The sequence below is a fragment of the Phascolarctos cinereus genome, unplaced genomic scaffold (assembly GCF_003287225.1).
Source record: "Phascolarctos cinereus isolate Bilbo 61053 unplaced genomic scaffold, phaCin_HiC Scaffold_2;HRSCAF=192, whole genome shotgun sequence".
Taxonomy (NCBI): domain Eukaryota; kingdom Metazoa; phylum Chordata; class Mammalia; order Diprotodontia; family Phascolarctidae; genus Phascolarctos; species Phascolarctos cinereus.
The window spans coordinates 115167246-115180892 of NW_027555625.1; the positions used below are offsets into that span (position 1 = coordinate 115167246).

Below are 13647 nucleotides of genomic sequence, written 5' to 3' on the forward strand. Positions count from 1 at the left end.
TGTATGTTCTTTCTATTAAAATAGTATCTTCTGACTTCTGACTTCTCTATAGGCAGAGATGGAAACTTCTCCATCTTTGGTATCCCCTGGTACTTTCATCATTTTCAATTTTTCCCTCTCTAAAAGAAGGAAAATAGACCAGGTGAAATCTAAGGACTCTTAGATTTAATAATCTGTATGTGACTTTGTGATCTAAGAATTGCATTGTATTAAATTTGTTTAAAAAGGAAAATATGTTACTTAGCAGGCAATTCATTACTATATCTTTCCATTACCATAACAAAAAAGATAGTTGCTTAAAAATCACCATAAAATGCAATTCCTTAATGATTCTTTGTTCATATTTTAAAATCTTATGGTCATCTGAAGGTATATACATCTATTTAAAAGGTTTAAATAGCAACTCATATAGCCTGTTTTCAAGGCAGTTTGGGGTACAAGCTTTGAAAATATAACCAGTTACACTATGTATTATGTGGCATCTATTAATTATACCACTCAGCTTGACTTTCCTAAAAAGGAAGGCCAGACGGTCTTTAACCCTTAAAATTTGACTTTACAAAACACTGATTCTCAACATTTCAGAAATCTAGTTATGTTTTGATATAAGATTACAAGGATGATAAACATTCAAATCAAAAGCAAATTACTAAACAGTTTATATAGCTTACAAAACATTTTCCTTCAACTATCTCATCTAAAACATAGCCTACTGTTTACCATTTTATTTGCTAGTCTAAATAACTTTAGTTTCACAATAAGTTACTCTGAAAACCTGCCAAAACCTGCTTCCTCCAGAGACCAAATCCAGCCTTTTCTTATTTGCTGTCACATTTTGGAACAATTATTTATTTCTACAAGACCATCAAATTGGTAATTTGTCTATTTGCATGTGATGGACAGTCTAGCCACATTTCATACATCAAAGGTGAAATATATACCCAAATACTTTTACAGTAATTTATCTTCAATTATTTTTGATTAAGTAGAAAATGTTTATAGGTTCACAAATGTCACAACAACTTGATGATCAAGCTATTTTCCCATTTTGCTCAAGGGAAAGCTGAGTAATAAAATTTCGATGCTTGTCAATGGTCAGAGATCAAATGAGGCGCAAGGTCCACCACAGACTTGGAATATCTCTCCTTGTATACAGATGCAAAATAGGAAAAAGGAGAGCTAATTATTTGTAGGTAATTCTGAGAACTAGGGTAGCCTGAAATTTGCATTCTAATTTTTTTTTTTAAAAAAACTTTTGGCAGCATGTTTCTGCAAAAATGTATAGAATTACCATGGTCTAGAAGAAAGGCTGCCCCTATTAATGGAAAATGAAGTAGAAAACTGAAGCAATTAACTGGATAATTCACACTTAGGAACTAGTTTTTTGACACATTGGCCTTGACTGCCCAGGAAAAACCAGTTTAGGAGGCTGGATTCCTTCTCTAGACCCTGGGCTTTGTTTACCACTTCTCCAGCTGGCAGATGTTAAGAAATGCTCTTTTACATTCTCCCTCCCCACAATCAGCTACACACAAACTTTTCTGTGTTCTTTGGGCATCTCTCCCACAGTGGCTTAGAAGAGGCTGGCTGAGGCATTTCCCAGAGTTAACCACACTGCCTTCCTAATCCCATATGTGTTACCGGTTCATTTTGACAGGAAATTACTAAGGTGCAGAACTCAAACCCCACACTCCTCTTGTTTAAACATGACCTGTCTTTTATGGAGCTTTAGGGGCAGTGGAGAGAAGAAAGGAGATTACAGGTGAAGAAAAAAGTTTGCATAACTGAAATTAATGCAATCCCTTTAACATTTCTCATTTACCAAGCAAAGATTAATTTTTAAAATGCTGGTAGAAGATTATCAGCCAACCCAAGAGATATCTTCCCCATGCCATCAATCCTACTGTAACTTTCTATTCTTTGCAAAATCTTCCTTCCTGTCCTCTTCTACTCCTACACCCTGCCTCCCATTGTTCCCCCAAGAATACACCAACCTAAAAAAAAAAATTGGACCAGTATGAACTGAGGCACTGAAGCATGTGGTTGGTTCTATAAAAGCAGCCAGAAGGGTTAAAGTAGAGCACTGAAAACTGAGGAGGAAACAATATCTGTCTGGATTATCCAGCTGCAGGGCAGCCAGCCAACTGTTTCCTATCAGCTCTGTATTTAAGGTCTTCAGTCATTCAACCCCACCCAGAACAAAAATGACAATGAACTTGAGGCAGACTATAGAACTAAAAGGTAGACTACAGAAAGAGCTCCCTCTCCCCCCAGACCCTGCCCCCACCCCTTTTTTCCTTCTGGGAGAAAAAAAGAAAATAACATCTGCTAAAAACACAGATGGGGTTATTGTGGGGGGAAGTCGGAAGGGACATGGACAAGGAAGGGGAATTTAGCTCTTGATCTGGTCAAGTAAAATGGCGTCTGTTTTCTTTATCAAAGGAGAGAGGGACAACAGTTTCAAGATGGGACCAATGGAGGAAAGTGAAGGCTGCAGAACCACATTTCTGGGTTACAGAATTTTAAAGGGACACATGAGGCTAGAAGATATGTCCTACAGGAAGGCCTTCTTCACAGGACCTATTAGACATTAACCAAAACTAAGTTTTTGAATTTTGCTCATATGGCTTGAGTTACTGAGGCTTTGTTATTTTTTCTTAAATCTTTCTTTTGTCTAGGTTTCCTAACTCTTCTTGTGATCCTGCCAAGTCAGTCAACCTTTCTGTGTCTCAATTAATGAACAAGTATTTATAACATACCTATTGTGTGCCTGGAACTATGCTAGGAAACTGCTGGGGATGCCAATACTGGGGGAGAGGGAAAGAGATCACAACAGGGAAGGGGAGTTGGGAAAAGATCTTGCAGTCAGAAATACCAGAATGCCTATAATTCCATTCAATAGTCATTTACCAAGCACCTATAACTATTATATACTTGTTGCTAGGCTTCCAATGAGTCTCTGCTTTCAAGGAAATTATATTCTCCTAGTATCAGAGACTAAAAATGGGGAACCTCAAAGGTATCCTAGCCCACCCCCCCTGCACCATAGCTGGCTCCTGTAAGATTTCCATGTGGGGCTGACTGGTCTCTGGGTTCCCAGCTTTCTCCTCATGCTGATGGGGTACAGGCTCTGGAACGCCCCCCACCCCAAAACTCTCCTTGAATTGCCCCATATGGTCAAGTGTCTGGTGTTCACCAGAGGCACTGACCCTTCCCTGTTAATTAACTGCCCTTGCTGTTCTGGTCCTTCTCTGTTATATAAAATCCATCTTGGCCTCCAATTCTTAAAATCTGGCCAATGACTCAGATTCAATATAGCCTGCTTGTCAATACAAGTGTCACAAATGTTCAGATTCCTTAGGAGTCTGGAAGAGGCCTTGTGGGCCACATGTTGACTTAGAAAGCTATGTATTATCTATGTTTTATTTTATTTTTATTTATTTTGTTAAATATTTCTCAATTACATTTCAATGTGGTTCGGTTGCACTTGGGAGTGATGTAGGTCTTGCAGGCAGTGTATTTAATACATCTTCCCTACATCAATGAAAATATATGTCTGGCAAAAAAATTATTTTTCTCTCTTCTATATCCATAACAAAAAGGAAATTTCTCTATGGAAAAACATGGAAATTAAACCGATTCAACTTTATCAATTTGTGGTATAATTAAAAAAACAAACCATAGAGAAGGGAAAGAACACCTTACCTCAAATCTTTTTCTTCCAAAAGGAAGCTGAAAGAGCAAGGGTTTAAAAAAAAAATCCACAAACTAGGGAAATGGTGCAACACAACGTTCACAGCACTGTTTTGTTAGTGTATTACAAAGTCAACTATGATTTGAATGTGGAGATGGCAGGGTTCAGACCCATGATCACATCCTCACTAACAATCAACAGCTTGATTTTACAGAATTGCCAGGGGGCACTGAGAGGTTAAGATATAGATGATGGTGAAGAAGAGATGGAAGAAGACACAGTTGCTAATGGATCTTGAATTTTGTGTTCACAGTCTTGGAGTACATGTAGAATGTCAGTGCCTCTTAAACCAAGAGGTTCTTTTGTTTGTTTGGGGGCTTAAAGGGAAGGGCACGTTTCATAGGATAGGTTAATATACTTGTTCCTTGAAGCAGAGGAGAATTCAGAAAGCATTACTGAAATGCTTGAAAATGCCAATGTAAATTTTTAATGTACATTTTGAAATTGAATAAACTTTTTCTATGATAATAAGAATAAAAAAAAAGTGACCAAGAGGTCACTCAACTAGTATTTGTCAAGAGACAGAACCAGGGTCTTCCTGGTTCCAAGGCAAATCACCACACTGGGCTGCTTCTCAGCTATGGCTTCCAGAATGGAAAAAGACAATGTAAGGCACACACCTTAATAGAAGAAGGGTAACTCACATGCCTTCTTTCCTTATAAAAGAAAAAGAATATTATTATAATAAAATAATAATTTAATTATGAATTTTAAGTATTTCTAATACATTAACATAATTATAATTACTTATAATTTAAATAACAACATTTTAATTAAGTTTGATATTTTTCGGAAGAGTGATGATGTCCCCTGTGGGAGAGGAGCTTTCTGATCATCTCGGTTTCACCCTGGAGAGGGCATTCATGCGGCAGGCTTGCCAAAATGTCAAGCAGCACCTTAGTTCTCTAAGGCTATTTCCATATACATATTTGTTGCTACATAACAAGATCATTTCCATCAGTGAGGAAAGTAATTTTCTACACAGGAGCAGAATTCCATGTGTACTCGAATCCCTACTGATGCCAGCATTATCCACTATTTTCCCCTAGGGGCAGCATGGTCTAGCAGACAGAGGACTGGTCTGGGAATTAGGAGGTCTGGGTTTTGTGTCAGCCTCTGATGCTTTAATAAGGTGTGATTTTACTCAAGTAATTAGACACTCAGTCCCTTCTAATTGTTCTTGGCTGCCTCAATTCTTTCCCTATTCCAAATTATCCTCCACCAAAGTGATTTTCCTAAAGCTAGGGCAGGTCTGATCACGTTACCAACTCCCCCCCCCCCCCCATAAACTCCAGGAGCTTCTGATGGCCTCCAGAACCAAGTAGAACATCCTTTGTTAGGCTTTTAAAGCTCTTTTACAACCTGGCCTTTCCAACCTTCTTATATTTTACTCTTCCCTCCACATACTCTACCCTCTGGCTAGACTGGCCTTCATGTTGTTCTTCACACAGGGAACTCCATCTCCTGACATCCTGATGCCCTTTTCACTGGCTAGGATACTCACCCTTCCCTCCTTCTCCAGCCCTAGCTTTCTGGGCTTCCTTCAAGATTCAGCTCCAATCCCATCTTCTGCATGAGGCCTTTCTTTGTCCTCTCAACTGCTAGCACCTTACCTTTCACCTGCCTCTATATACAGCTAGTATGTGACAAATCATTCTATTTGTCTCCATTAGAATGTGAGCTTGTTAAGGGTAAGGGATGATCATTTGTTCTTTTCTTTTATCCCTAGCACTTAGCACAGTATATGGCACACAGTATAAAGCTCTTAATGAATATTTGTTGACTGACAGACCACCATCTTTGGGAACTAAAAGGATGATATAATCAAAAGGAAATTATTTATGCTTGAAATGAATTATATGATTATATCTTTGCCTGAAACAATTCACTTTTGTTTTACTTGGACTAGTAAGATCATTCTGTAGTCCCTGAGGACATTGATCTACAAGGTAAAGAGGGGTTTCAGACGTACCCCGTAATACAAGAGAAAATTATCCAGTACTAGCAGGGCACCAATTTTCCTTCTCTCTCCCTTACTTCTTCCTAGAAGGCTGAATCCCATCTCTAGTCAAGATACCCTTTTCTGCCCAGGTGGGAAAGAGATACAATAGATCTCAATGAACACTGACAAAATTACCTCTATCTTTTACATGGGCAAAGTCCCCCTCGCCCCCCACAGCACTGCCTCATCTCCACCTGGTGAAATCTCTACTTTTCTTCAAAGTATCCCTTCCAGCACTGCTCCCTTCCTATACTTCATACTTACCTGGTATACAGTTTGGATTTACTTGGGTGTGTTCATGCTGCTTTCCTCAACAGAGTATAAGAACCTCAAGAAGAGGAACTGTTTCATTTTTACTTTCATATCTCTAGTACGGTGCCTGGTACACAATGAGTGGTCAACAAATGTGTACTGATTGATAAGTGTGGCCCATCTATGGCAAAAGACTCATTTGCACATGAACTAAACTGTAAGCTGCCAAGTAGGGCATGAGGAAACGAGAAAAATTTGATTCATGTCTTTAAACTCAACTTTAAAAAAACCTCATTATTAGATAAAAATTAGTGAGTCAAAGAATTTCTAACCCCTCCCAATTAACTGTGAGTTTTAAAAATGATTTTTTAAAATCTTTTAAGTTATATAGCAAAAGAGGTTTTTTTTACTAATTTAATTGTTTAATATAATAATTGAATGAATCGTTGATATTCCTGATGTTGGTATTTCCTTCAACCAACAGTGCCTACCCAATCATGTGGGACTCTCGCCTATCTCTTCCCAGAAGCATGCACTCAACCTGGCGGAGACCTCTTTGCTTCCCTGACAGAATTACCAAGCAGGTGCCAATGAAGCCATCAAGACTATCATTGGTGGGGCAGCTAGGTGGCACAGTAGATAGAGCACCAGCCCTAGAGTCAAGAGGACTTAAAGCCCCAGACCATAACACTTTATTAGCTGTGTGACTCTGGGCAAGTCACTTAACCCCAATTGCCCTGACTATCATTGGCTCATCAGCGAATTTTGTTCCATGCCATATGACTGCTCCATTGTTTCTCTAGTCATACATTTGAACTTGCTACACCAATTCTTTCACAAGTGTTTTTAAAAGAAAAATATAAAGTCTTAAGTCAAGTTCTCCTAAAGACCTCATTTCTGTTTTTTCGTAGTTTATATTATTTTGTTCAAGGCAAATCCCTCTACACATGTTCCTTTCTCAGTCTCCTTGACAATTATTCTACACCTTCCTCTGTGTCCTAAGAAGACAGGCCTCAGCTTTGCCTTTGCTGCTTATAATAAAAACCTCCTGGAATGAATCCAAAGTAGAAAATTAATCTATGGATATAATGTTAATTCAATACATAATATTTTAAAATAATTCCTTACTAAATCTCTTCTAGTAAGCAGTCTACTACAGAAATACTCATGGCTTCTCTACACTTGTAAATAGTTATTTTAAGGATATGTTGAGACAATTTTGGAAATTATGGTTGGAAGTTTTATTAGCATCAGAATCCCAAATCCCACAGTACTATTAATAACATCTTTAAACCTAATATTAGGACATGTGTCTAGATGCTTTTAACTTCACAACAGTTCACTAGCAAATATTCAAGAAATCTACTTAAATTTCCAAGTTTTTAAAAATTAAAGACTACAATTCAGTTAGCTCTAGAATCAGCAAAGAATAAAAATTCAAGTAAAATTTATTTAAAATAAAATAAATTCAACTCAATAACCATTTATGGACTTTAATGGCTCTAAACTTGGGAGGTGAAAGAAGCCTCAGTAAACCAGAAGTTACTATCCCTGCAGAGCTTCAAGGCAATTTATGCAACACAAAAGCTGGGGCAAGCAAAACCTGAGAAGCAAATGACCAAATTTTGGTCTATGATTTCTCCTTTACTACTCACGTGGAGAAGACTAGTGTGACAGGCTTCATAATTGGGATCAAACGATAACTAAATGGAACCAGTATAACCCAGCTCTTATCAACCCTTTCTTTCTTCTGCTATGATATATCCCACAAGAACCACCAGGAAATGGAAACACTGCTGTTTATGGAATCTTGTACATTTGATTAGCTGGTAATTTAAATACATGACAGCCTGGTGTACTGGGAAGGGCATACAGGTTGTAGAGTCAGAGGACTTGGGTCTGTAAAAGACTGCTTACATCGCTGACCTTAGGCAAGTCACCAGCCTTCCTCTCTCTAGGCCTCCATTTTCTCATCTGTAAAATGGGAGGGTCAGCTCAAATGATCTCTAAAAAGCCCTTTCCAGGGAGGGATAGAATTTGGAACTCAAAACTTTTTTTAAAAAAGTTTAAAAATTGTTTCAGCATATAATTTGGGAAAAAAACATCAAAAAAATTGCAAAAAAAAGAAAAAACCAAAAGCCCCTTTCAAGCTCTAAATGCTGGGGTGGCATTATAGGGACATCCCCCAATGCAGGCTTTGAAAAAGAATGCTCTCCTCGAACAGGCAACTAATTTTCTCAGCTTTTTTTTATGAAGTGAAAAAATAATCCAGTTTTCCTAGAAAGATAAGTAAATCTCAATCCCATAGTAAGTGATATGCACTTTAATTGAAATTTATCACTGCTATGCTGGTGGAGTTTTTTTTGTTGTTTGTTTCTTTTCTTTTTCTTTTTTCAAATAAAGAACAAGTATGCTTCAATCTGTATTCTATTTCTTTTTTTAAAATAAAATTTTTGATATCTTTTTTTTTTACATTTCCCCTTGTCCCTTCCCTCCCCTAGCAAAGAGCCATCCTTTATAACAAATTGTTTGTTTTAAAAGAGCATTTTCTTCCTCTGTAACATGTGAGAGCTGATGGAGATAGCATTCAGAAACCAAAGGAAGCTACACCTTAAAGAACTCACAAAAAACCAGAAATTCAGCTCCTTAATATTAGCCTTCTTTATAACGAGGAGAAACTGCTCCAAATGCACCATGGCAAAGAGCACTGAACTCAAGAACCTGAGTCTGAGTCTCTGTTTTGCCACAAACTAGTTGGGGGATATTAAGCAAGCTACTTGACCAGTCTGGTGAAGTTTGTTGCCTTCGGGTCTTTATTTTTACACGGGGGACTGCTATGTGTCAGTCAAGAAACACTGAGTAAGAGCTTACTATGTGCCCAGCACCGTCCTCAGGCATTGTCCTAAGTGTGGAGGATACAAAAAGAGGTGGAGCTTATACTCTAATGTAGCAATGGGGCTTCAAAAGTCTTCTACTCTCCTCATTTCCCAAACCCTTCAACTTTTTCATAAGCAGAATGCATGCTCAGAATCAGGTTTAACTCCCCAATAAAAAGAGAAGGGAAGAGAATAAGCCTTTATAAAATACCTTCTATGTGCTGCGCAAATATTATCTCATCACAACAACCTTGTAAAGTAGGTGCTGTTATTATATTCCCATTTTACAGCTGAAGAAACTGAGGCAACAGAAGTTAAGTGACTTGCCTAGGTTCACATAGCCAGCAAGTATCTAAGAGGCCAGATTTGAACCTAAGTCTTCCCAACTCCAGGCCCAGTGCTCCAGCTGCCTCTGGTAAAACAAAAAGATGTAAATGCCAATGCTACTCTGTAAAGTAAGATGTCTCATCTACCTGGAGATACAGTCCCTCCACCCTGGACCTCCTTAACAGAGACGGTTAGTCCACCCTTAAATGAAACTATATGGAGACAACTGGTTTTCACCTTCCCTCAAAAACGGCCATGCCATCAATCTCTAGCACTGCCCTATTATTAATTATCTGTGCACACGTTATTCATTTTTATAGCCCCCAAAGTACATTGCACACGGTTGGTGCTCATCACAGCACCATCTAAATGAGACTTATTAAATAAATGCTTGTTAAATGAATGTGTGAATGAAGGATGAACTAATGAACATCATTACACACTTTCAAGAAATTTACTGTGATATTTTGGAGGCTTAGCGAATCCAATGTATAACCAAAACATTCCACACAGAATCAAAAAAAAAGTTTATGCAGTAGAAATGCTGAAATAATTTTGAAAGCACAAAAAATTAGACAGAAGTACTACTTGGTGTAGGTGCTATGACACCATTCAGTATTTCCAATGGAGAGGACAGAAGGAGGGAAATGAAGGGGAGGGTTGGCTACTCGGGAAAATCATGCATTCATGTGTGTATATACACGCACATGTATATACTCATATACATGCACATATATGAGTGCATATGCAAACACACAATAACAAGGAATCCAGCTTTCTCTAAAGAATTCAGCAAACTGTTAGCAACTGTGCATAGAATTTTCTCAGTCAATTCACCTGAGTTTACATTTCTCACCTGATAACAATCCCACTGTGTAGTCAATCGACGACTCTGAGATTCTCCAGGGCTACACTGCCAGGGCTCTCAATATAAAGGACAAGTCCAAACTCAATAATCCACCACTGATAAGTTCAGCAGGAAGGAGGCTAACTCTCCCCCAAAGTATTTTTTCCATCTGTTTTAAGAGTTAGTCATGGGGGGTGGGGAGAAGGAGAGAGGTACTATTCCCCATTCAATTCTCTAACTACTTAAAAAGCAAATTTTTGAAAAAGGGCAAGTTTTTAGTTAGCTGCCAACCCCTCCTCCCCAAAGAAAATGGTACAAAGCAGATTGTGTACATGTGCAAGTTGTAGAGGATGACCCTACGGTAAATTCTGTGATGTAGGCTGCCCCCAAAATTACAGATGGGACGTGCTCCAAAAGTTCATTTGTTAAGCAGTTTTTTTGGAGCTCAGAATGCACTTTTCCATAGAAACAACAGGATTAAATTCCAAGGCCAGCCCACAAAAGCTTATTTATTAACCCACAGCACAGCTGAACCACAGCATTCTAGTAACAGTATCACTCTCACAGAAACCATCCGCCATTTAGAATGTTGTTTCTTCTGCATTCCAAGTTTAACTGGGGATACCTAGAAGACATTTTGTCTTACTTATAAGGCACGGTCCCAGGAAAAGGGGCTCTAACTAAACTAAAAGACTTGCTGGGCCCCTCCCAAGCCAGATTCTAACAGAGGTGGAAGATGAGAGGTAGAACACAGCTCTACCGGGGGTGGGGGGGTAGGAGGAAAGAGCACTCCTGGGGAAGCCAGGCTTGTAGGTTCAACTGCTCACTTGGGAGTAGATCCATCAGGGTTGATGTGTACACTGGCAGTGAGGAAAGGCCCTAGGGCTCTCTGGTCCCAAGGGTGACCTACACTGGCTTGCCTCCTTTTGGCAGCAGTAATCCCAGGGTTCAGTGGCTAAAGCTTAGGTTACTCATGAGTCAAGCGTTCCTACCGTCTTGCCTGTATTTTTCACTCGAGGCTAAGCACACACTGAAAATTCAACGTTGATTACGTTTCTAAAATGTACACTTAATCATCTTATCCAATCCCAGTTGAATCCCTAGATAGGTATGTTTTAAATAATTCAACGCTACAAGGTACTATCTGCTAGAGGCTAGAGAAAATGAAGAAACAGCACAGACCTCTCAAAGAACTTACAAATTCAGAGGGTGATGAGACAAAGTCACAATCTCTGGGCTTCAGATTTTTCATCTGAACAATGAAGGAACTTATATAAGTATCACGAAATCCAAGTTGGAAGGGATCTGGACCTCTGAGGTCATCTAATCTCTCCACATAACCAAGTGGTCATGCAGACTTTGTTTTTACCTCCAGTGAAGGGGAAATCTTTATCCTCTCCATCATCAATAGCTAGTATTTATTTAGCACTTTAAGGTTTGCAAAATGCCTTACAAATATGATCACATTTAATCCTCACAACAAACCTGGGATGTAGGTGCTATTATTATCTCCATTTTACAGATGAGGAAACTGAGGCACAGGACTATTAAGTGATTTACCCAGAGTCACCTAACTATTAAGTGTCTGAGGCCACATTCAAACCCAGGACTTCCTGACTGCAAGTTCAAGCTCTAGCCACTATGTCACCTAGCTACCCCATCACCTCCCCAGGTAGCCCCTTTTACTCTGGGATAACACTGGGAGGACATTTCTCCTTAAACCAAGACAAGAGTTACCTCTGTAACTCCTTCCTATTGATAATCTCTCTAGATCCCTTCAAGCTCTAGAGCCCATGATTTACATACTCACCAATAACTATAATACAAGTTAGAGAAAATAATTAAGTAAATTGAAGGGGTCAAACAGAACGGCCTGAGAAATCAGTTTGGCTGAAGTACAGACAGTTTGAGGAAGAACATCATAAATTAAGGCTGAAAAGGTAAGTTGGAACTAGGTTTGAATGTCAAACCAAGGAGTCTAGATATTATCCTGGAGGCAGGGGGGAGCCACTAAAGGATTTTGAAGAGAAGAGTGATGCAATGAGAGCGGAGCATTAGAACACTTACTTTAGCAGTTATGTAAAGGACGAGGGAAAAGACTGAAGAGAAGGATAGTAAAGTGCTCAGAGCTAGGACGGTGGCAGGTAGAATTTGAAAAAGAGGAAAGAGAGAGATATGGAACATACTATAGTGACAGCATTATCAAGACCTAGCAACTGGTTGGACAAGGTATGAAGGAGGGGAATAAAAAAGATTTAGACCACAATGGGGAACCTAGGAGGAGGGCCAAATTTTGGCAGGAGGGTGATACATTCAGGTTGGAGTGTATACAACTATCATATCCAAAGAACATCCCACTGGAAAAGTCTTAACTGGCATTTTATATTTTGGGGAGCTATCTGTGTAGATGTAATTGAAGCCATGGGAATAGATGACATTGCTACTAAAGAGAGAAGCAGAGGAATGAAACTGGGGTGAGATGGAGAAGTGCCCTGCAAAGGACGAAGAGAAGAAAGAAAGGATGATCACAGATGTAGAAAAAGAACTAGGAAAAAGGTATTTTGGGAGCCAGGAGAGAAGAGAGTAACAAAAAGAGGGGATCAGAGAATCACAGAGTTAGAAGAGACCTCACAGATCTACTCCAACCTTCTCATTTTACAAATAAGGAAACTAGGACCCAGAGAGGTTAAATCATTTGCCCAAGGTCACACAAATAGTAAATGTCAATCAGGATTTGAACCTAGGTCTAACTTCAAATCAAGTGGACCTTCCACTATACCCCCATCTAGTACTCAGCACAGTGCATGGCAAAGAAGAGGCACTTAATAAATGGTTATCAATTGGTTTATTGCTCTCAAAATTAAGCATCAAATACTGTAATAGATGGTTTTTAAGTTGGGATAAACCCCTACATTCCCTAAATTTCAGCTCCTTTATCTTTGATATATTTTTTTTTTTTGGCTTTGAACTCTAGCTAGCAATCAATCCACCTCTCCAATTTTCACCCAGTTGATGTCAGACTTCTCTGGTAATGGGCTTGGCTGGCTTAACATTTGAATTCTTTCTCCAACAAACTGTAAACTCCTGAGAGAGCTAGTGGCACAGTGGATAGAGCTCTGGCCCTGAAGTCAGGAGGACCTGAGTTCAAATGTGACCTCAGACCAAACACTTGACACTTACTAGCTGTGTGACTGTGGGCAAGTCACTTAACCCCAATTGCCTTAAAAAAAAAAGTAAACTCCTTAAAGGCAGGGATTAGTTTGCTTTTTTTTTTCCTCCCTCCTCTTTGGACTCTAAGTGTCTAGTAGACATAGCAGGCACTGAATAAATGTGTGCTAAATTGAATTAAATTGTATCTTCTCTGCTTCCATCAAAAAATCCTGGACACTCCTACTTGGCCCTCCATTCCCTTTCTCTCTGCCTGGGTATTCCTCAGTCAAAAGACAGAAGAGATCATAATAAAAGTGAAGAGGGGTTCAGTGAGAGTGGGGGAGGGGAGGAAAAGAAGGAGGTGATGGAGAAAAGAACGAGTTGAGATCCCAGGCTTCCATGGGTCAGTGTCAATCACTGTAATGAAAGATTTATTGAC

General features: G+C 39.1%; 1 protein-coding gene across 3 annotated transcripts in view; it reads right to left on the minus strand.

Moving 5' to 3' along the window:
• Nucleotides 1-13647, minus strand: part of SPRED2 (sprouty related EVH1 domain containing 2) — a 173969-nt gene that overhangs the window by 44524 nt on the left and 115798 nt on the right. The gene's annotated exons all lie outside the window — the stretch shown is intronic.